The 22,664-nt window shown below is 44.3% G+C and overlaps 1 long non-coding RNA gene across 2 annotated transcripts; it reads right to left on the bottom strand.

The window, feature by feature from the left end:
* Positions 1–711: 711 nt before the first annotated feature.
* Positions 712–11,487, bottom strand: LOC143842701 (uncharacterized). 2 transcript variants are annotated; one of them, XR_013233305.1, is made up of 4 exons: positions 11,424–11,487; positions 6,564–6,650; positions 3,110–3,280; positions 712–772 (listed from the first exon to the last, which is right to left on the bottom strand). It is a non-coding gene; the product is annotated as an uncharacterized LOC143842701 (long non-coding RNA). The 2 variants fall into 2 exon arrangements; XR_013233306.1 differs by lacking the exon at positions 712–772 and adding an exon at positions 1,492–1,647.
* Between the last annotated feature and the right edge of the window lie 11,177 nt (positions 11,488–22,664).

The following is a 22,664-nucleotide window of genomic DNA, read 5'->3' as shown; positions in this document are numbered from 1 at the left end:
ACGGAAACATATAAACTGCTATCCCAGGCTGTGGTTGCATACTCTTTATTGACAATTCACCAGCATTTTTAGAGCAGGCCTTCCAGCCACTTTTAGAAGCAAAATTTCCCTTGCAGACCGGCTCAAAAAAAAATTGCATTTCTTTGCTTCGCTTCTGCCTCTGAGCCATTCTGATTTAGTGAGCATAGCTAGCTGTCAAATGGATTTCGTTGACTAATGGGAGATTTTAGCATCCTTTCGCCCCTCCTGACCATTTGTATGCATGACATCTTTCCATCAATTCTAATTTCCCCCCATCCCTTTTATTGTAAACAATGGTGACATTTTTAACGCATTAAATGTTTTGTTAACTGCAGTGCAAGGGGGAAAATGCTTATTATAGCATTCTGAGTTGCTAATTCTTGAGATGGGGTTGGGGTCGGGGTTGGGAGAGATGCTGAGGAAAAGCATCCATCCATCTGCTACCTGCTCCATCTAGGTCACAAGGCACCACAAGCAGAGAACAGGTGCAGGCTGGAAAGAAGTCTGTCTAGCTTCAGAAGATTCAGCTAAGCCACACGAAACAGGAGAAGGCAAAAATAACTTGTATGTATCACAGAAAGCACTTTCTTGGGGGGGAGCATAACTTGAGCCTGGTAAATCTGATTCTTACCCAACCTGGAGAGCAGGTAGAAGAAAGTGATTTGCAGACCCTCTTTCTGAATCGCAGATTCCACTGCAGTGGTCATTTTTGTTGGCAGAGCATATGCAGGGAGAGCAGGGCACCAGGCAGCTTAAGGAATAAAACAGTTTCTGTTAATAAGATAAAACAGGTTTGTATAAAAAGAAAGAATCTAACTGTTGAAAATCATCAGAAAGGTTCTGTCCTATCTATGCTAAATGTACCTCTCCTCTGCTGCCCCCTGCAGGACATCCTTTATATTCTGCTCAATTATACACATGGCTGAACTTGCGTATTCCAGCAATTTTGACAGGCACAGCTTCAGGAAGTTCAGGTCTATATAGAATAGATGCTGAGCAGTCTAGAGATATCAAATTTGGACAGCAGGTGTGCTGTGAGTTTTGTGCCTCCAACTTGCTCAGGTTCTGTTCAATACATTCCTGACACCCCCATCACAAGCTCAGCATGACCCCTCTCCCCCAAAACTTATAAAAACTTTGGCTTTACCAAGCCAAAGTGTCTTCTGATTTCCATCCATTCAGAACACCCTACACGCTGGCTGTGTTGACCTGTTTCTCTGCCTTCCTGTTCTTTGAGACCGGTAATTATACTGAAACTCCTTTCCCCCACTCTGTTTTTTTCCTATCCATTTGACAGCTAGTGTGCTAGATATAGTTTTGCTTTTCCTTATTTTCCTTCTAATAAAGATTGTTACTGTTTTTGCCATAACTATCTGTGTCTGCCTGGAGTTCTTAAGGGAGTAATCACCTCATAAACATTGGCAAATGATCCAACCACTACATTGTCACCTCTGACTAAACAAATTATCCAGTGCTGAATATACACGTGTCAAAGGACACAGGAGGATGGGTGGCCAGAAGAAGTTGCAGACAGCTAGTCCAGCTTCCAGGCTGAGGAAAACATAAAGGTTGGCATGGGACAGATGTGGCACATGACACCCGGAATGATGGAGATCTCCTTGTCTTCTGCAGCTCATGTATATAGAGAGAGACAGAGACAGAGAGGTGGCAATAAACAAAGCAAATAAGGACGTAGCTCTTGCATTGAGGCTTTACAGCCGCAGATGTCCAAACCATTTTCAGAACACGGAAGTGATTAACTGAAGGTGACATGTGGCCTACATAGTGCATCTGAGATAAAGCAGAAGAAACCAATGAGTCAGCCATTTAAGAATAAGGGAGTTCTTAAGCCACTTCCCCTGGAGGGTGTTTCAGAGGGCAGCTATGTTGGTCTGCAGTACAACAGCTAGACTTGAAGTCCAGAAGCATCTCAGAAACCAGCAAGATTTCTTTTATTTTCTTTTTGGGGGGTGCGGTATAAGATTTCAAGAGTTGCAGTTCCCTTTGTCAGGTATGAAGAGAGCTTTGACAAAAGCTTAAATACCCAGGGTTGTGCTGGTTTCTAAGGTCCCCCTGGACCCCATATTCAAGTCTCCCAAATCTGCATATCATTATTTGTAATTACTGCAAATGGTTGGCTAATTATGTATATCAAACACATACAATGTTGTGTTCTCTATCAGCTGCATTTCCCCTGGTTAACAATTTTTTTTTAAAGGACTGTAGATAACATGCCTTCATCTGACCCACATGCGTGGACTTACTCTGGTCTTCTTCTGGAAAAACAGCACAGGTGCTTGGGATAGAGAAAGAAGAAGAGTTGGCTTTTATACCTTGTTTTTCACTACCTGAAGGAGGCTCAGGCAGACCACCATCTCTTTCCTCTCCCCACAACAGACACCCTGTGAGGGAAGTGGGGTGGAGAGAGCTCTGACAGGACTACTCTGTGAGAACAGCTCTAACAGGATTGTGACTATCCCAAGGTCATCCAGCTGGCTGCAAGTGGAGGAGGAGCGCAGTATCATACCTGGCTCACCAGATTAGATCCTGCCTCTCGTAACCATGATCCCCAGCTGACTCTCACCGTAACGACACCTGGGCCCCCCAGCTGCTGATTTTATTGCCGCAGCAGCACCTAGTTCTGCAGCAGGACTATGGCTTGCTTTCTAAATCCACAGACATTTTATCAAAAAATAATAAATGAAGCTTCCCCCTCCCCTAATTGAATTGCTATTGCAAGATTTGGATTAGGTAGGAGCTTTATCTTTTTGGGAAGTCTCTTTTCCGTGCTGATGTTCAGATTTGAGGGGATGCTGTACTACCAAGTGTTGAGCATATGTTGAGCCATAAGGTTTCTGGGCCAGGGCTGGCAACAGGTGGGGGAACCTTGCTGGGGATATACTGAGATCACTGGAGACATGTTGATGTTACTTCTGGGTGCATGGATAGTGATATCCACGTTTTGGAATGCTGCAGACATTCCTCCCCGTTTCCAACCCTTAACCAGCAGAAAATATTTTAAAAGCATCACTGCATACATCTTTCCTTCCCATCTCAGATCTACATTTCAACATTTATGTGCTCAAACCTGGAATTTGAAACTGGCTCGTTTCAATAGTTGACCTTGATTGAGTAATAGTTTATCTGAAGTTTGTTCCTGCTTTGCTTTTGATCAAATCGTTCACGCGTCCTCTCCGCGGGAAGTGTACTGTTTCGGATGCCTTATCTTTAAAAGGGTACTGTCAAACCGCAAACAGCACTGGAGAAGACAGAGAAGTGGATAAATGCTTGGCAAGGTGCGAACGCCACAAATCGCTTTGAAAAATTCAACTTCAAACAAAATGCTCGGTATATGCTTGTAGTATAGGCAATTTGTTGAAAACAGGGAGCAGCTGCTCATATCTTTTTAAAGGCCTGAAGAAAGACATTAGCTATTTTATCTTTGAGCCTGGTGAAAGAGAGCCTGGAACAGTACACTAAATAATTTAAAAAATCCCGTCACAATAAAACTCAGACTCTGAGATAAGAATCATGCAGGTGCCTGGATTTTCTCATTTAATATGGTATAGCCTTTCTTTCATTATTGTCACTTACTTGAAGTTCGGACCATAAATACATTCAGGGCCATTCCGCACCAGGATCCATGTAGCAAATTGTTTGCTGAACGAAAAATCGCCATTTTAAATAGTGGAATTCGGCGTAACGCATACCTGCCTTTGTAGTAGAATCCAGTTGAGTTTCTATAGTTTCCCACAGGGTTCCGGTCTCGGCAAAAATCGTTAGAAAGGAAGTGCTATTGCTGAGCTGTGTCCTGCCCCTGGCCGTCAAGCAGCCAATGGGCGGCCGTTAGCATGCTCCCAAACAGCCCCTTTCCCTTTAAGGAAGGTTTTTAAAAACACACACACCCGTTGCAACGAATATGCATTGATTCGTTGCAACAGAGAGACCCATCCAGCTAGCAGGTGATTTGAGCTGCCGTTTCATCGTTGCCATGCTCCCCCCGAGTGAAAAAAAAATCCCTCCCCTCATGGGCGTGATTTTCGGCCGAAAACAGTATGAAAAATAAAGTGAAAATAAACCAGCAAACGGGCCTCTGCGATGCTTGTGCTTGGTGACTTTAAACAGAGGGGCTGCAGCCAGGGAAGCCTTGCTGGGTAAATGAAGGCTCGCTGGTGCGTTGATCTCCGCTCGCTCGGAGAAAAAAAAATGGCGATCGCTTCGCCAGAAGATCAGAGGAGAGAGCCAGGGGGAGGGACTTTGCAGAAACCGCAACAATGGTAACGCACAGAACTTTCCCGCTAGTGTTGCAGATTGGTTGCAGGAGTGTAGCGCTTTCCGGAGGGTGAATCCACTTTTTGGGATTTCCCTGAAAGCGCTACAATGAAGCGCTTTTTGCGGATCGGTTTCAGGAGTGTTGCAGATTGTCAACGACGTTGTGCATAACGGCAAAACTGTAGTGATTTCAATTAGTAACCATTGTGCTATTTTGGACGAATGCGGAATGGCCCACAGTCTTCAGCCAGAGCTGTACATGCAGCAGAATGAAGTGGTAGCTTTTTCTCTTGGTGAATTAGTAGGGTTGCCAGGCTGCACCTCCAACTCTTTCTATGATTCTATGAGACAAGGTAGTTGGGATGCATCCTAGTGTATGGGGTGAGGTGAGAAGAGTAATTGAGATCAGCGGGTCCTGTAGTGGGAGACAATGAGCTGGGAAGTCTTGGATGGATGGATGGGTTTGGTTTCCAGGTCTTCCTTTTGCCTATCCTGTAATTAAGACCATTCCATCTGTAATGCTGCTGATTTTTTTCACCTGTTTGTTTTCCTCTGAGCTATCTTCCTTTCTGGCTTGAGACCATTCGTTGTTGACAAATGATTTGCTTCGTTTGAAAAGTGCCTGTCTTTGACTAATGAACTTTGAATTCTGGAAGAGTTTTCCAGGCCTCAAGGGCTCAATTAGTCTCTTTAGATGAGGCCTGATGACTGTATTGTGTGAAAGTTCAGGGCCTCAGGAAGCATTTTTCCTTGGATGGAAATCTTTTGTGACAAATCTTTAGCTAGAAATTTTTTAAAAAATGATGGGGAGGTATTATTATTATTACTATTACTATTGCTATTATTTGGATTTATAGCCCACCACTCCCCTAAGGCTTGTGGCAGGTAACAGCATATAAAACCCCATAAAACCCCTAATACATAAAAATACCCTAATACACAATCATATCATCCAACCCAAAAATGGCGACATTACCCAAGGAGGAGACCAGGGATGTGTAACCCTGAGAAGAGAAGAGGAGAGGAGAGGAGAAGAGGAGGAGGAAGAGTGTAAGTGTGAAAGTAGCTAGTTAGTCTAGAGTTTTATGGTCTCCCCATGTTTTGAAGTTGTGAGAATCCCACAGGGCCCACAGCTCTTCTGGGAGCTCATTCCACCAGATAGGGGCCAGGACCAATAAGGCCCTGGCCCTGGTTGAGGCCACACGTGCCTCCCGGAGGCCGGGAATCACCAACAAGTTTGTCCCTGCAGAGCGTAAGGCCCTGTGGGGGGGGGGGCATAGGGCGTCAGGCGGTCCATTAAGTATTAAGACTGTGGAGGGCCTTAAAGGCATTTGCCAGGCAAGTCACCTCTCATGCCTACCACAGATCAGGCCCTTAGCCCGCTGTGAGGACCAATGGAGCCTATCCTGCAGTACACCCATGTAAAAAGGGAAGAGCCAGGCCCTCCCTGCCCTACGGTGGCCCAGAAGGGGCAAGAAATGCCCCAGTGAGCTTCATGGTGCTTAGCTGCACCACAGAGTGGACTGGAGCATTTGTTTTTATTTTGCAGGAGGATAGGATTGCGTGGAATGCAATCCCACATTCCCTCAAAATACCCCCCAAAATACCCCCCAAAACTATTCCACCACTGACATGTGTCCCCCATGGGGCACGAGACAATCTGGCATTGCAATGTGTTCCCCCCACGCTGAGGAGCATACCACTACACAGCAATGCACCATCAGCAGCCCTAAGTACCACCGCTGGCGCGGAATCAGCCAAGATGGTCTACTATTCTGTTGTCTCCAATTAAGTTTGGGGGGGACACATAGAACCATATAGTTGGAAGGGACCATCCAGGCCATCTAGTCTAATCTAGTCTCAATGCAGCCTAAGGTATCCATGATAAGTATCTGTCCAGCCATTGTTTGAAGATGGTGTGTGAGGAGGAGTTCACAACATCCTTAGGCAGCATATTCTACTGCTGAAAAACATTTCCCAGATAGCTACTAGGTACCATTCTACTTGTAGTTGAAACCTATTACTGCGGGTCCTCTCCTCTGCTGCCAACAGGAAAGGTTCCCTACTTTACTCCAAGTGACCACCTTTCAGATCCTTCAAGAGAGCCATCCTGTCCCCTCTCAAACTCCTCTTCTCTAGGCTGAACATTCCCATATCCTTCAGCCTTTTCTCCCAGGGCTTGCCTCCCTGGCACCAGGTCATCCTCGTTGGTCTCCTCCCAATTTTGTCCATGTCTTTTTTTGAAGTGAAATGTAAAAATAAATAAATACCTTTGTAAGGGGAATCAGTGAGCTCCTGGAAGGGCTGGTTCCATTTAAGTGACATTGGCTGGCCATCCCTAAACCTGAACCATCAACCTGAAACATTAACAAATAATCTCAGCCGTTTTCAGAAAGACTCAGACAAAAAATTTCCTTCTCTCTCCCACGTAGACCCACTATTGCTGTGCATCATGGAGGATAGCCTGAGGGAAAATAAGTTTTAAGGTCATCATGCTGCAGCTAATGAGCCATAAATCAGTAGTGATTGCCCTCCACAATGGACAGTTTTCAGCAAGGCCAGCAGTGTCTATAGATGGAGGTACATTTCCTTCCATATAAGGGAATTTTGTTAGATAGGAACAAGAGAATTTTCTATAATTCCACTGTTGTTGGTCGTTGCTTATGCTATTCAAGTTTCACCAGATCAAACTAATTCCTATCTTTCTTTCTCTCCTTTCCAATCTAATGTGGGTCCCCTGTCATAGAAAACAACCCCCCCCCCCAAAATCAGCATTCTGCAGTGAGACAAGAGAATAATTCCGGTCCAAGGAGAATGTGGGCCTTGTCCTATACATGTTGCTGATCATACAGCAGAGAGGTTGCAATTCGTGCCCCCCCCCCCCCAGCAACAAGAAAATAATGATTCGTACCAATCACAACTGTGGTAAAACAAACCAATGGTGCAAAACTAGGTATTTTATTTCTTTGTTTATTTGTGCATGTATGTATCTATTATCTGATTTTTATTTGTTTTAGGGCAGGGGCACAACACATGCATGACCCAAAAGTCAAAGTACATACATACTCAGTGGAAGCATATAATTAAAACATCGAACAATATCAAACAGTTTGCAAGCTCCAGTCGATATCCAGCATGTTGGTCAGTGTTAATACTGGACCCTTAGAGGGGTGAGGAAGGAGGGGGAGAAAAGAGGGAGAGGGGCCCAGTTGAGGTGTACCAGCTGCATTTCCGCTGGCCTCAACCATAGCCATGGCAGAAGAGTTCCATCTATGAGCTCCATCTGGGTCCTGTTCTCCTCTGAGAGATCATTCCTTCACTAAGGGCTCAGGGTGGCTTCCAATATGTTGAACCAATATTAAAATATAACATTAAAATCTAGTATATATTTAAAAATCAAAAAGTTCCTGCAGAAGGAGGAGGGAGTGAAGTGCTAGACAACGGCATGCTGATGTTATTGCGTATGTAGGGATGCTATTTTGCTAATGGTATTCTGTAGGCCTCAACCCAGGGTCATCTTGACAGCATTATAAGCCCTCAGGCAAAGCAGTGTATTGGGGCCCTACCTACACAACCATTCACAGAAATAAAACACATAAATTATTGAGAAAATTGAACTTATACCTATCACTACCTCTAAAAACACTGTGAGGCAAGACCTAGCCTCATTTCTGTCCAGGTAAGGCTTCCTCAACCAGGGTTTTATGAAACCTCAGAGTTTCTTGATGGCCCTAGAAGGGTTTCCTAAATGGGTGGGAGTTAATTTTTTATATATTTTTAAAATTTGGTAAACATTTATCAGGTTAAATGACAATATATGGTCATATTGACCTCCACCCTCCCAAAATGGCCAATGATGGGCCTGGAAGAGGTGGGAAGGGGAGGGTCCCCAGGTGGGCATGTACACAGCTATACTTCTCAACCATATTCTGCATGATCATGCCACTTCTGGAATTTCTTGAAGCCTGTAGAATGTTTCAGGGGGTTTTCAACAGTAAAAAAAATTGAGAAAGGCTAGTTAGGTCGAAATGCTACAGTTTTCACATCTTATATAAACAGTTTGTCCATTCACTTATCACAATATTAGCATGGGGCCCCTATGCTCATGTGACCCCCAGATAACTGCTCATCATGCCCAGCATTAAAACAGCCCTGCCAGAAACGTTTTATTCAGTTAAAAAAAACAACTCAAAAAGAATTCCTAATGCATTCTGCCCATATAAGACTTCTTCAGAGGAATCTGCAATGTATAATAGGTAAAGGTAAAGGTATCCCCTGTGCAAGCACCGAGTCATGTCTGACCCTTGGGGTGACGCCCTCTAGCGTTTTCATGGCAGACTCAATACGGGGTGGTTTGCCAGTGCCTTCCCCAGTCATTACCGTTTACCCCCCAGCAAGCTGGGTACTCATTTTACCGACCTCGGAAGGATGGAAGGCTGAGTCAACCTTGAGCCGGCTGCTGGGATTGAACTCCCAGCCTTATGGGCAAAGCTTTCAGACGGCTGCCTTACCACTCTGCGCCACAAGAGGCTCGCAATGTATAATACAATATTGTTATTGAGTTTATAGCATTATAATTCAGATAATGCAATATATATGATTTTTATGGGCAAAATGTGTTGGGAACTCTTTTTAGCAGGGTTTTTAAAAAACTGGGTAATAAAATAACTTTACCTATTTTTGCACCATCAGTCTTGGCTTTCTACTCTTTCCCTCAGCAAGGCATCTTTCTAAGGCTTGGAGAAGGACTGATGGAGACTTGTTCAGCCCTCCAACCAATGATGGCCTCTTTTATCTCTCTTGCTTCTTTTTGAGGTTTGTGGGGATTACAGAATCATATAGTTGGAAGGAGCCACACAGGCCAACTAGTCCATCCTCCTGCTCAAAGTAGGATCAGCCTACAGCAACCATGAGAAGTATATGTCCAGCCACTAAACACTGCTAGTGAGGAGGAGCTCACCACTTTCCTAGGCAGCTGAACTACTCTGTGGAAATGTTTTCCTAATATCTAGCCAGTACTGTTCTACACATAAAATGGAGGGTCCTGTCCTCCGCTGCCAACAGGAACCTTTCCCTGCCCTTCTCAACCTTGGGTTGGGTTGGACTAGATGACCTGTATGGTGCCTATTGTTCCACAACCTTTCCCCTGGAGGAAATTACAGCTCTGGAGGTCGTGTTGCATAATATCAACTCCCTACTGAGTCTCGCCCACTCTCCGTTACTATCTTCCCCATGTTTGACTCAAAATCTCCAGAAATTTCTTACGGCAGACTTGGCAGCCGTACTTCATACCCTTTGGTATAATCTCAAGTGTTATACTGGATTTTGTGAGAATCTTCAATTATGCCCAATAATCAGACTTCATTTAAGGAAAAGAAAGTTCTTTATTGAAGAAACTAGTAATCAAGCCCGCTGTAATAAAAATACAGCAGGCGCTAGGCAAGGGAGCCCTTGGCAGTCGCGCGCAGCGCGGCTGGCGGGGGCTCCCTTGGCCGGTGGCCTGACGCGGCGAGAGGTGCTTCGCGCCTCCCGACGCGTCAGGCCGCCGGCAAGGGAGCAACTGCGAGCCGCGCTCCGCATGGCTTGCAGTTGCTCCCTTGTCGGCAAGGCGGGGATTGGCCCGGCCGATGGTCTGTCCGGAGGAAGGGGCCAATCGGCACCCTTCCTCATCCCGGACAGAGCCCGCCCTAACTCCTCCCACTAAGCCCTTACGGCTTTATTTAGTCTGCAGCGTCTGTGGCGCCACAGGCTGTGTTAAGATAATGATCAAATCATCATAGGGATTTTGCTATGACTGGAGAATCAAACCAAACAACCCCTCATCTACCCAGTGCCCAGTCCCTCCATGCACCAAATTATTTGGGCATGAAGAGTCTTTGTTGTCAGAACAGACAGTTTCTGGCATTCAAGGCCCATTCCAGGCATAGCTCAGTGGAGGGGGGTGGGATGAGACAGGAAGAAATGGCAGAGTACATTCACACCCAAGACCTAAAGCAGGGTAGCAAGCTTAGGGATCCAAGGGGTCATAGGTACATGTAATCGGCAATGAAATGACAGGAACCAGGGCTGATTCTGCACTTACTTTGTTTTTTTTCCATTGTCGATCCTGCTGAATTCAGATTGATTTGAACGTGGGTCTTCCTCCTTTCGTATACCCCGAATTCAAACAGAAATTGTTCTACACTTGATTGGGGAAGCTCAGAGAGAGGAGAGGAGCAGTGGTCGAGAAGCTGCTTGTTTTTCTTTTCTTGAATGAGCAACAGAGGGGTCAGGTGAAGTCTAGTCGGCATTAAAGGAAAGTGCTTTATTTGTCTTTTGACTACCAAGCCAGAGAAAGCCAGGGAGAAGCCAAATGCAGCACGAGGCTCTTTCTTTCTTTTGTGAACAAGGGGAGGGGAGACAGCGGCAGCCTCACAGAAAAAAAATAAATCCAAAAGGCAAATCTCTGCTGAGAGAAGTGTGGGCTTCTGGAGTGCAGTCCATTGAAAACAGGCCGAAATGAGGGCGAAAAAAAAATCTTGGGAAGGAAGTCTTGCAACCGGGAACCAGGAAGTCTTTGAACTGATGCCCTGACCAATCATGGACAGGCTATTTCACTTTGGAGATGCAGGGGAGGAAGTTAATCCGGCCATATGCAGAACATCTACACTTATACTGGGGGCTTTATATTCTTCAAATATAGCGAGTTATATCTGCCACTGGATATCGCGGGGGAAACGTAGGGTCACTTGGATCAATCATACATGTTGTAGAGGGGAAATTTAAAGTGCCCAAAATCAAAATGGAAATCAAATACAGTGCAGATGGGAGGGGCTCATTCGGGTTGGGAGAAGATAAAAAGCAAAGTGCAGAATCGACCCACATTTCATAGCAAAAGTATCAAGCCTGGTTTTGACAGATCTCCCTCTCCAACAAGGCCCTTTCTGTTGTGCTTCCCATTTGCTTACTTTCGGTGCAGATTTTTTGAAGATACCCCCCCTTTTTTTAGTGTAGGAGAGTTCATATACATACATGTCTTATTAAGCACAACTAAAATGATGTTTGGTGCACGGTAATTCACATTTTGAAGGCCGTGTCCATTGCCAAGAACAGGGTGCGCGTACAGCAGATAATTTGAATTAAATTGTTACCTTTAGTGATCCTTTGAATTAAAATGGCTATTTCTTCATGTCTTGCATCAAGCCAGCCTACGCTGCACACATTTTAAAAACGAAACAAAACACAGTATGAGAATAAGAATACATCTTTAGTGTGGAAATCTCTTATGTGCAAAACTGGATAGCTGGATTTCCTTGCTAATTGACAATTCCCTTTGGATGAATGTTTCCTGTTCTTGACTTGCATTAAAATGTAGTTTCATGCAAGCTAGCTTAAGTGTGACAATTTTATATCAAAATCTAATTTATCCCTCCCTTCCTTCCAGCATGTGAGGTCATTCCATTGTTCTCTTCACACTCTGGGAGGGTAGACTGGACCAAAGACATCAGTCTAAGTCAATCTAAGTACCCATAGTGGAGCAAAACTTTGAGCCTAGTTATTTCTGGACCCATGGCTGAGTGGTAGAGCATATAATTTACTTATTATGAATGCATGAAGGGACTTTCTACTGAGAAGGGCCACTGGGATATCTGTTGGAATACACAAGATCTGCAGTTTGCATGATTCAACAGCATATCTGAAAAACATCCTACCCAGGGCATCACAAGAGATGTGTAGTTAACATATTTCGATCAGAAACGACCCAATATTTTTCTAATATTCTCCACTAGCATCCCATTGGAGCCTTCCTGCTCCTTTGAACACACTTCCTCTCTGCTTGACTCCAGAACAAACAGACAGAATGACTGAATGAACAGCAGAGTTAGAAGAAGAGCTGCTTTTCTTATTCGGCTTTTCTTTATTAGAGGGAGTCTCAGAACTGTTTACGATCACCTTCCCTTTCTCTTCCCACAACAGACACCTTGTGAGATAGGTAGGGCTGCGAGAGTCCTAAAACAACTGCTCTGCAAGAACAGTTCTAAGAGGACTGTGACTAGCCCAAGGTCATCCAGCTCATGGCATGTGGAAAAGTGGGGAATCAAACCCTGTTCCCCAGATTAGAGGGCATTGCTCTTAACCACTACATCAAGCAAGCTCTGTTAGACAGGGTCTCTCTCTCTCTCTCAAGGCAATTTTTCTTAATAATAATAATAATCATCATCATCATCATCTTCAGTCTGGGGCTTTGCTGTTCTCCTGCATGTTTAAATTCTGCCAACACTATGAAGGTCAATATAGTCTGCTATGATAGGCCACTGCTGTCCCGAGTTTTGGGACTGAGGCTTTTCATACTGCCTATGAGCTTATCTCCAGGAACTGAACCTGGGATCTTCTTCATGCAAAGCAGATGCTGAATCAAAGTCCCCATCCCTTCAATTTTCTGGTATATCTAATTGAATGATTGGGTAACAAGAAAGACTATTTTCTGCTCATGACTCTGGAGAGCTCCTGCTAGTCAGAACAGGCAGATTTATGTAAACACATTATCTTCCATATTTGTTGGAAGTGCAATCAGCAAGTCATTGAAGTCAGCTCTGAAGGGCTGTTGTTAAGCTGTTTAAGCAGTGAAGCCACAGGGGGTGGAGGCGCAGACGTCAGCGCGCGCGCACACACACAGGGGCTGAGCTCCATGCCTGTGTGTGTACGTTGACTGGTGCACTGATGCCCGTGCCTCCCCCCTCACAGCACAGCGCTGGATGCACTGGGCAAGAACGGCCGGTTCGGTTGCCAGAACACACAACCCTAATTGCAGCTATGAGCAGTGGAAAAATCTCGAGCACAATTTCTGGGATTCCCTTTGTTTAAGGTGGGCTCCCACCCACTTCCTGCTTCTTCAGGAAAAGTAGCTGTATGCAAAAGCAAGGAGAAAACTCCTTTAGTCTCAGCTCTCTCCATCTGCTTTTGCATAGCATGCTATCTGCTTGTAGCGCAGCCCTAAGGACTTGCAATGTGTTGTTTTTGTAATTACTCTTTAAGCTTTTGTACCCTGCTTCAGTAAGGAGACTGAAGCATATGAATGCAATATATATTTGTATAATCTTGCCAGTAAAGATTACTCTCTTTTAAACCTCAAAACTTTGTGAGTCTGGATCTGTTACTTTTGCTCAATAAAGGTTTCTTCACCCAATTTAGTCTGTTTGCTGGGGCAGTGAGAAACACCTCCCATTTACTTCTTGATGCTCTAGGAATTGCAGTTCCCATGGTATGGAGGAATAAAAATAGAGAGGTAATTGCAAAAATTTTTGTTGGAACTGCAATTAGCAAGTAATTTGGTGAAGTCAGCCTTGAAGGGCTGTTGTGAAGCTGTTTAAGCAGCTAAGCTGCACCTGTTTACTCACTAGTGTTACCAGGTGTTCAGTGCTGGGAACTGTACCCATGAGCAGTGGAATGTCTCCAGTATGTGCTCTGTGGATTCATTTGTTTAAAATGGGCTCCTGCCTACTTCGTCTTTCTTCAGGAAGAGCACCTCAGTATGTATGTCTTTTGCTGAAGCAAGGAGCAGCAATTAGGCACATCTCTCTCTCTCTCTCTCTCTCTCCATCTGCTGATGTGTGGCATGTAGTCCTACTGCAGCCTAGTCACAAGAGGCTTGCGATGTGCTGCTTTTGTAACTACTCTTTAAGCTTTTATGCTCTGCTTCAGTAAGGAGACTGAAGCAAATTAATGATATATGTTTATAAATAATCTTTCCAGTAAAGTTTACTCTCTTTTAAACCTCAAAGTGTTGTAAATCTGGATCTGTGCCTTATCCACAAAGCTAACAAATAATTGCATACTTTAAAAAATGCTTTGCTGCTCTACAGCTCTAATTTTCTGGAGGGACTCAGGACCAAGCCAAGTCCAAAAGTCCCAAAAGTAATGACACTTACTCTTTGTTTCCCAGTGTTAAAAGTGAAACCCACTGAATTATTCAAGATACATCTTTAATGCAGTCAAGATGATGCTGAACTGAATTCTCTTTCTGGCAGCTAATACCACAAAACTGCAAAAATCTTATCTTAGTGATTTACGTAGAAGACCATATTCTCCTTTTGTAAATGGATCTAAAAGTTTTTTCTGAGTTTAACCAGTTGCCATCACATTTGGTGCTCCCGAGTGGAACCATTTAGCACAAGAAAGAAGCATCAAAAGAGTTAATTCCTGGATGGTGTGTTTGGTGTGTGTGTGTCTACTGTAAACAAGAGTTGTTGAGCTTATAGGCTGAGGCTATTAAAATACCAAAGGGGATTTTCTGTATGATTAAAATGAATATCAATTGGGCCTTGCATGATCTTGAAAAACCCGGCTGTGCATTTCATACTATAGTGGTATTGGGAGGCACAACAAAGGTCTCTGCTACAACAATGAAACGAAAGGTTAATCTGTCTTTCATAGTCAAAACAGTTAAAATGGTTAAAAGCTGCTCCTTTCAACCTGAGCTGGATGGATAGAAAGATAATTCATCACATCAGTTTATGATGTATTTCTGTTCATTAATTATCCATGTCATTTTGGAGCAGACAGAGGCTATCACAAAGGTGAAGGAAGATGATGATACTTGCTCAAAGAGCTGTATAGGATTTTTTTGAGAGATATAATGTTCATTGCCTCTCAAAGGGGGAATTAGCATTGCAGATAGTGATATCTCAAATGTTCTTCTGAACTGGTTGGAATATTCCAGGAGTCTCCAATCTCTTTGACTTGCAAAAAAATTGTCTTGAGTTGTCTCAGAACCCTGAGAAGGGACAAAGATGAACGGTCACTAGGCCAATTAAGGAAGACCAAACAAAAATATAAAGAGCTTTTGGCTAGGAAGAAAAAAGCCCACTCCCAGCAAGATTGGATTAAGTTACAGGAGGCAGTTAAAGATAAAAATGAAACGCTCTTCTGGGAACTGATCTCCTCAGGATCCAAGGATCTGGCGCTCCGTTCAGGGTCCACCATCCAGGTAACAGAGTGGCTTTACCACTATTCTAAGGTTTTTGAAGGGGGTAAGATGGATAAAGCAACTATGGAGGTTTCCGAGCTAGGGGAACGCTGGCCACCTGTATCAGAAGATGAGATCAAATAATTGATAAGAGCACTCCCTTATAAAAATCACCTGGGGAGGATTTGATCCCCTCTGAATGTTATAAAGCTTTCAGTGAATGGTGGGCACCAGTTCTTGCTAGACTTTTCACACAAATCAATGATACTGGCAAACTTCCCCAAGGATGGACCTCCAGCATCATAGTCCCTATTTTCAAAAAAGGTGATAGGTCTGATCCGCAGAACTATCGACCAATTAGCTTGCTGCCTGTAGCTTCTAAATTATATGGCAGCTTTCTGAGGAAGAAATTGGAGAACTGGGTGGAAGACAACAATATCTTGAGCTCACGACAGTTGGGTTTTAAGAAGGGGCATTCCACAATCGAACATTGTCAAACACTCTATCACTTGGCTGCTACTGCTATGAAGGGTCCAACAAAGGCACTATTTGTGGCCTTTGTTGACCTTGCTGCAGCCTTTGATTCATTGGACAGGAACATACTTTGGCAGAAACTCCTGAATCTCCAGCTGGATCCACGTTTAGTGTATCTAATGAGACAACTCCACCAAAACACCACGGTCAAGATCAAGGTAGGGAATTCAGGTGCTCCAAATGAGGAAATCCCTGTTAATAAGGGAGTAAAACAGGAGCTTCTTGTGGCGCAGAGTGGTAAGGCAGCTGTCTGAAAGCTTTGCCCATAAGGCTGGGAGTTCAATCCCAGCAGCCGGCTCAAGGTTGACTCAGCCTTCCATCCTTCCGAGGTCGGTAAAATGAGTACCCAGCTTGCTGGGGGGTAAACGGTCATGACTGGGGAAGGCACTGGCAAACCACCCCGTATTGAGTCTGCCATGAAAACGCTAGAGGGCGTCACCCCAAGGGTCAGACATGACTCGGTGCTTGCACAGGGGATACCTTTACCTTTACCTTTAAAACAGGGATGTGTGATGGCCCCTCTGCTGTTCAACCTATATATTAATGATGTGGTAGGAAAGATGGAGGGCTCCCACTTTATGGCACCCAGTACCTGCCAGACCAAGATTTCCATCCTCGTGTATGCTGATGATATGGTGCTGATATATCATTGACTAGAATAGGGCTAAAAAGACTTTTGGACAACCTAGGCTTATACTGCAAAGATCAGGGCCTGTCCATAAATTATCTTAAAACCAAGGTGATGGTCTTCAGGAAACGCCCCGAAAAATTTTCCTGGAGTATCCTGGGTACGTGGATAGAACAGTGCAGCTCCTATAAATACCTGGGTGTAACATTTAGCAAAACATTAACATGGAAGGCACACTTGTCCAGTTTGAGAGTCGCTACCCTGAGAAGTGTTGGGGCTATTGTCAAATTCTTTTTCTCAAAAGGAGGCTGCTTGATTGACCCCACTATTAAACTATTTGGCAGCAAAGTAATATCTTCCATACGATATGGTGCAGAGATTTGGGGCTGGGGGTTAATCTAGGTGGATTAACCACCTAGAAAAAATTCAGAACCTCTTTATGAGAAGGATTTTAGCTCTTCCTAAAGGATCTCCAGTAGCTCTTATGAGGGCTGAACTGGGACTACCATCCATAAAAGCACGGGTTAAACTAATCACCATGAAAAACAGGCTGAAATGTACACGAAAGAATTCTGAAGTCATCAGCAGTCAAAACCTAGAGCTCACTTCCATTCCTGATAGAATCCATCTAGAGTATATAAATAGTATTATCTTACACTACTCTATCCCAGACGATCTAATCAGGCTTGGAAGCTCAGTAAAGGAGCTCCGGAAATGGATCTATCAAACGGATGCAGTTCTAGATGGTGATATAATTGCTCGGTCCAGAGCTGTCCCTCTTTTTAAACATTTCAAGAGAATTCACTGCAGATCTTCATATCTGGAGAGTCTGCCATCCTTAACACTCAGGATGGCATTTACTCATAGCAGTGCGTAGCAGTCGGTTCTCCCATCTCCCCCTATCTGAATCCATCTGCAAATGTGATAGGGGAGTGATTGAGGACCTCACACACTATGTAATGGACTGCCCCCTCTATGATGAACCAAGAGGCAAGTTTATTAAAAGAATATTCCCTACCACCTCAGGCCTCTCAAAAACTGAGTATATGATCTTTTTATTGTCTGATATCGATGCCTACGTTACCAACAGAGTTGCACTGTTTGCTCTCGCAGCCAGGAAAATCAGGTCCAAATTGTGCAATTAGGATTAAAACCCTAATCATTATGGCTCCTTTTCTGTGTAACTTTTTATTACTTTTATTACTCCCTGTGATTTTATCAGTTTGATGTCTTGATTTTAACTGACTTTTGTACTGTACAGTCAATTTGCTGGAAATGGCCAATGGCCGACTAATAAACTAAATCTGAATCTTTGACTTTTCGAATTTTGAAAACGGAGGCAGTGCCTTGACAAAATGGCTGCCATAGGGGCCAATGTCTTGTTTGCCCCTGGTTCATGGCATGGTGACTTGACCAATGTCCCAGGATCCTCTTAGGGCAGCCATTTGACTTTCTCCCTCCTCACTGGTTATCAGGCCATTGGTCCATCTGGCCTCCTATTGAGTTCTGAATATCATCATGGCTGTTCTTTCCGGACTCTAGGTGTAAACCATGCACAATCTTTGACAATGAAATTCGTCCTATAAGATTACAGATTGTGGGAATAAATGGCATTATGGGGGGGGGGGTGATGCGTGCTGCTATATCTGCTTCAAACTTAGAATCATAGAAACATAGAGTTGGAAGGGGCCATACAGGCCATCTAGTCCAACCCCCTGCTCAACGCAGGATCAGCCCTAAGCATCCTAAAGCATCCAAGAAAAGTGTGTATCCAACCTTTGCTTGAAGACTGCCAGTGAGGGGGAGTTCACCGCCTCCTTAGGCAGCCTATTCCACTGCTGAACTACTCTGACTGTGAAATTTTTTTTCCTGATATCTAGCCTATATCCTTGTACTTGAAGTTTAAACCCATGACTGCGTTTTAGCAACAAAATGTCCAATGAAGCAATTTGTAGTCTCTTCAAATAAGACTCAGAGTTTGTCTTCTTGGGGAGAATGGAACATGACATCTAACCACAAACTGTTGGGAGGTTGTAAGCCCAACTTGCTCCTTTGATGGGGGCAGCACTTATTGATCAGGTGCCCTTTGCAGGTTCATGGTTCTTCTGAAGCACCTTCAACTGCAATGTGATAAAGGAATATCTGGATTGGTCTCTGTTTTGGTGAAGAGGCACGTGAGTGCTTGCAGCTCTACCAGTGATTGCCACGGTTTTGTGATAAGGATAACTGGATACAAGGCCCTCAATAATTTCTGTCTTTATTAAGATATTAACCAAGGATCATTTCACCCCAAAGTCCTTCTCAAGTTTACGATCTACAATCAGATTCTGCACATGCATGCTCAGAACGTCCCATACCAGCTTGATTGTAGTGCATGTGCAAAATTCTTCAATGTTAATCCATTGATGGACCTCATGTTCATTGCTGTGAATCATATGAGTGGACTGTCCACTCCAGCAACCTTCTTTCTGGTAGATAGCTTTTCTCTGTTTCAGTAAGGACTGCTGAATTCCAGGTGAGACCAGAAGATTATCTGAAACTACAGGCAAAGCCCATTTCACCCAGGGAAACAATGGCTAGTAGGATGCACACCTGCACTGTGGCCTTCCAGAGGGCTGGCAACTTGGCAAAAGCATAAATCATAGGAGCCAAGCTGGGCCCCATGGGGCTGGCAGGCAGTCTTTACTCCTTCTCCTGCCCCCCAATTCTTGAGGCCCCACCTTCAAACCTCAAGGAACATTCCTAACCCAAGGGTAACCAACCTGCAGGTATGGGCTGGAAATCTCTTGGAATTAGAGGTCATCTGCAAGCTATAGGGATCAGATCCCAAAGGAAAAATGGGTGTTTTGGAGAGGGGACTCTGCAATGACAACACATCTACAGGATCCTGGAGATAAAAGTACTGCTTGGGAGGGGGTAACTCTGTGGTACAGTGCCCCAGAGAGGCTGTGGGATGCCAGTCTCCTGTTGGGACCTAGAGATGTTCTGAAATTGTAGGTCATTTCCAGAGATCAGTCCCTCTGTAGAAAAGGACTATTTGGGAGGAGAGACTCTCTGGCTTTGGATCCCATGGAGGTACAGGGGTGCTAGGCTCCAGGTTGGAAACAAAGAGAAATACTGAGTGGCAGTAATTGCTAATAACAATAAACAATTCATAAACTTCGCACAGTTTCTTCCTTCAATGAAAATATTTAATTGATAGCAGAATTTGCCTGAAGAATTGAAAACCTTTCAGTCTTGTGCTTCAGTCTGTACTTTCAGTCTGTTCTTCAATTCAGTTCAAAATATTAAAACAACAGTTGTATGTTACAAACAGAACTTACAGTGGGTTTCTCAGTTACTGCCTAGATGTCAGCTTTTCTCAACTGTTTTACCATCAAGAAACCCCTGAAACATTCCTCAGCCTTCAGGAAACCCCAGAAGTGGGATCTCCAGGTCCCAGCTGGAGGCTGGCATCCCTGCCACTGTTTGGAGATGCAAGCCTCCAGGTAAGACCTAGAGAACCCCCAGAATGAAAGCTCCTCTGCAGACTGCAGACAACTACTCCATGTCCCCTGGAAGAAAAAAGCTGCTTGGGTGGGTAAGTCTCTGTGGCACTGTGCCCCAGGGAAGGCTACGGATGCTAGCCTTCAGCTGGGACTTGGGGATCCCCTGGAATGGGCCATAGACCTCATGGGCACCACTCAGAGAACTCCTGGTCTATCTACAGTGTTTTCTTCCACTGGCCATGGCTTTCCAGTATATCAGGCACTTAAAGGCCTTTCAGGACATTTGTGACTCAAGTTTTAAGTGGAGACACTAAATATTTAACCTTGGAAATGTTGGGAGTCATTCCAAACAGGTCTACTGTCCAATTTCATTCCATGAGGCTTTCTCCCAGGAAAGTATTCTTAGTATTCCAGCCATGATATATAAATTATGTGCTTACCACTTCACCACAGCTATATGAGCATGTAGAGGCCAGCACTGACAGAGCTAAAGTTCTGGAACCGGAACAGAATAAAGGCCAGCATCAACAGTATTTTTTCACATTGTTATCACTCTCTTCTTCATCTTCAAACACAAACCTTGCTGTGATTCTTCATTTCAGATCTAGCTGTATTACCCACAAGTTCTGGGCTTCGAGGAATTTTCCATAAGCTGTTTGGCTGGAACATCAGAAAAGTCTTGATAGTGAACATCAAACATTGAAGCTTTATGGATTATAGCGTAGGAGCGAGAGCTGTTTTACTGCCTCTTGAGGATGCTGTCATGGGGAATAATGTTGCATTTCTGTAGGAACAAGGACTCCACACAATGTAATATTTACATTGCTGAGCAACTGGAAAGTCACTGCAGAAACCAAATGCCTTCAATTGAACAATGCATGCAATTTTAATAGGGTTTCTCTGTCACATTCCCACTCACCTCCTATTTTTGTCTGTGTAAAGTGCCATCAAATCACAGCTTTTCAATGGAAGAGACATTCAGATGGTTGGCCATTGCCTTCCTCTGTGTAGCTTCCCATCCAAGTAGTAACCAGGACCGATCCTACTTAGCTCCTGAGATTTAACAATATCAGGCTGAGCTAGGCTATGCATTTATTAATGTTGTATATCTTCAATTCCAAAGGGACTCCAACGTTGACCAGAGACAACCCATATCGTTGAAAATTTCTGAGAAGACAGCATATTTTGTTCTTCACAGATCTGACATGTCAATTTTTTTTAACAAAGGATCCTTTTGTCTTCACAAACTGTACTGTTCCTAATAACATCTCCCCATTTGGTTACATATACATTTATAAAATGCTGATTTTTCTAGCACAGTTGGGTCAGTCCACAACTGAAGGAAGTCAAGAAGTTCCATTGGTCCAGAGTCTTAAGACAGAAAATCATGGTTCAGATCTGTCCAACTTCTCCTCATAAAGAAGGAATGGTGCCATTGTGAATTTAAGAGGCAGACTTATGTCAAGTGCAGTGCGCTAGAGGAAGTTCTTGGGGAAGCATTGGTTTCTTTAGGAGAGGGGAATACTGGAGATATACAGAACTTAGTAATATTGACCTTATTTTTGAAATATACAAGAAGAGTAGAGGATTTCCTTGTTTTGTCATGGATGACTCCATTTTGCTACATGCTGGTACTTAGTTGCCGTAGCCTTGGAAGAAGACAGTATTAGCTGAACTATGGGGATCTTTCTGTCTCTCATGCTTGCTAGGAGCACTTTGTGGGAGTCCCATTGTTTACTCCCAATAAGCAGATTTCATTGAAAGAAAATATATTTATTGCAATGTTAGGAAACTGAACAACGTGGGGATCCTTGCTAAGACTAAATATTCTAAACTCACTACCCCCTTATCTAACCTTAGCCCATGGCCCCCTCCCTTTCGCAATAGTTTTGGGCATGAAGGAACTTTGTTGATGTGATGGATGATGTCCTGCCCCCTGCTGAACTGCTGGCTGAGCCTCCAGAGGGCACTCCAGAGAATGCAGCTTATCCTAATTCACTGCCCAGGCTCAGCACTCTCCAGGCACCACCTGGAGATCTGGCCAGTGAAGACCAGCCTGATGCCCCAGAGGATGAACAACCTGGTCTCAGCTAGACCGGCACCCAGACTTATGTGCCCATGTATACCAGCCCTGAAGACTCACCAGAGGAATGGCACTGCTGGTCCCAGGCAAAGATCCCAGCGAGTCTCACACGGCAGCATTGGAAGAGGCAATCTACTCTCATAGTTGTCAGGATATCAGCATGCCTAGCAGCTTGCTGTCATTTATTTTTATTTATTTATTTATATTTATATTTTTATACCGCCCTTCCCTACGGCTCTGGGCGGTCATGGGAGATGGGTCTCAGCTGTACTTGCTTCTTCTCTCTGACTAAGGGCTGCCCATCTGGCTTGGCTTTATTTCATCAGGGCCTTAAGGCAATGTGTGTGGTCCCTGCTTCTCTTCCCAGACAACTCCTTGTTTCAGTTTGCTTTGACAAAGCTCTGGCTGACTGCCGCCTGGTTCCTGACTTTAGCCTGACTCTTGAATATGCACCTGGCTCCAGATCCTTGGCTTTAGTTCCTGACTATGCTCCCAGCTACAGCTTGGCTTCTGACTCCATCCCTGGCTTCTGACTATGGTTTGGCTTTGACTGTTTCTCTGGCTCCTGACCCCAGCTCGACTTTGCTCCCCACCCTGCTTGCTGTGAACTCTGACTCCCTTGGCTCCCAACCTCCCAACTGGACTCTGGACTTTGGCAAACACTCTGCTCTGGCACAACCACCGAGCCATGCA

The sequence above is a fragment of the Paroedura picta genome, chromosome 8, assembly GCF_049243985.1.
Source record: "Paroedura picta isolate Pp20150507F chromosome 8, Ppicta_v3.0, whole genome shotgun sequence".
Taxonomy (NCBI): Eukaryota; Metazoa; Chordata; class Lepidosauria; order Squamata; family Gekkonidae; genus Paroedura; species Paroedura picta.
Note: the sequence above shows the minus strand (reverse complement) of the source record. Positions and strands in the feature narration are given on the sequence as shown.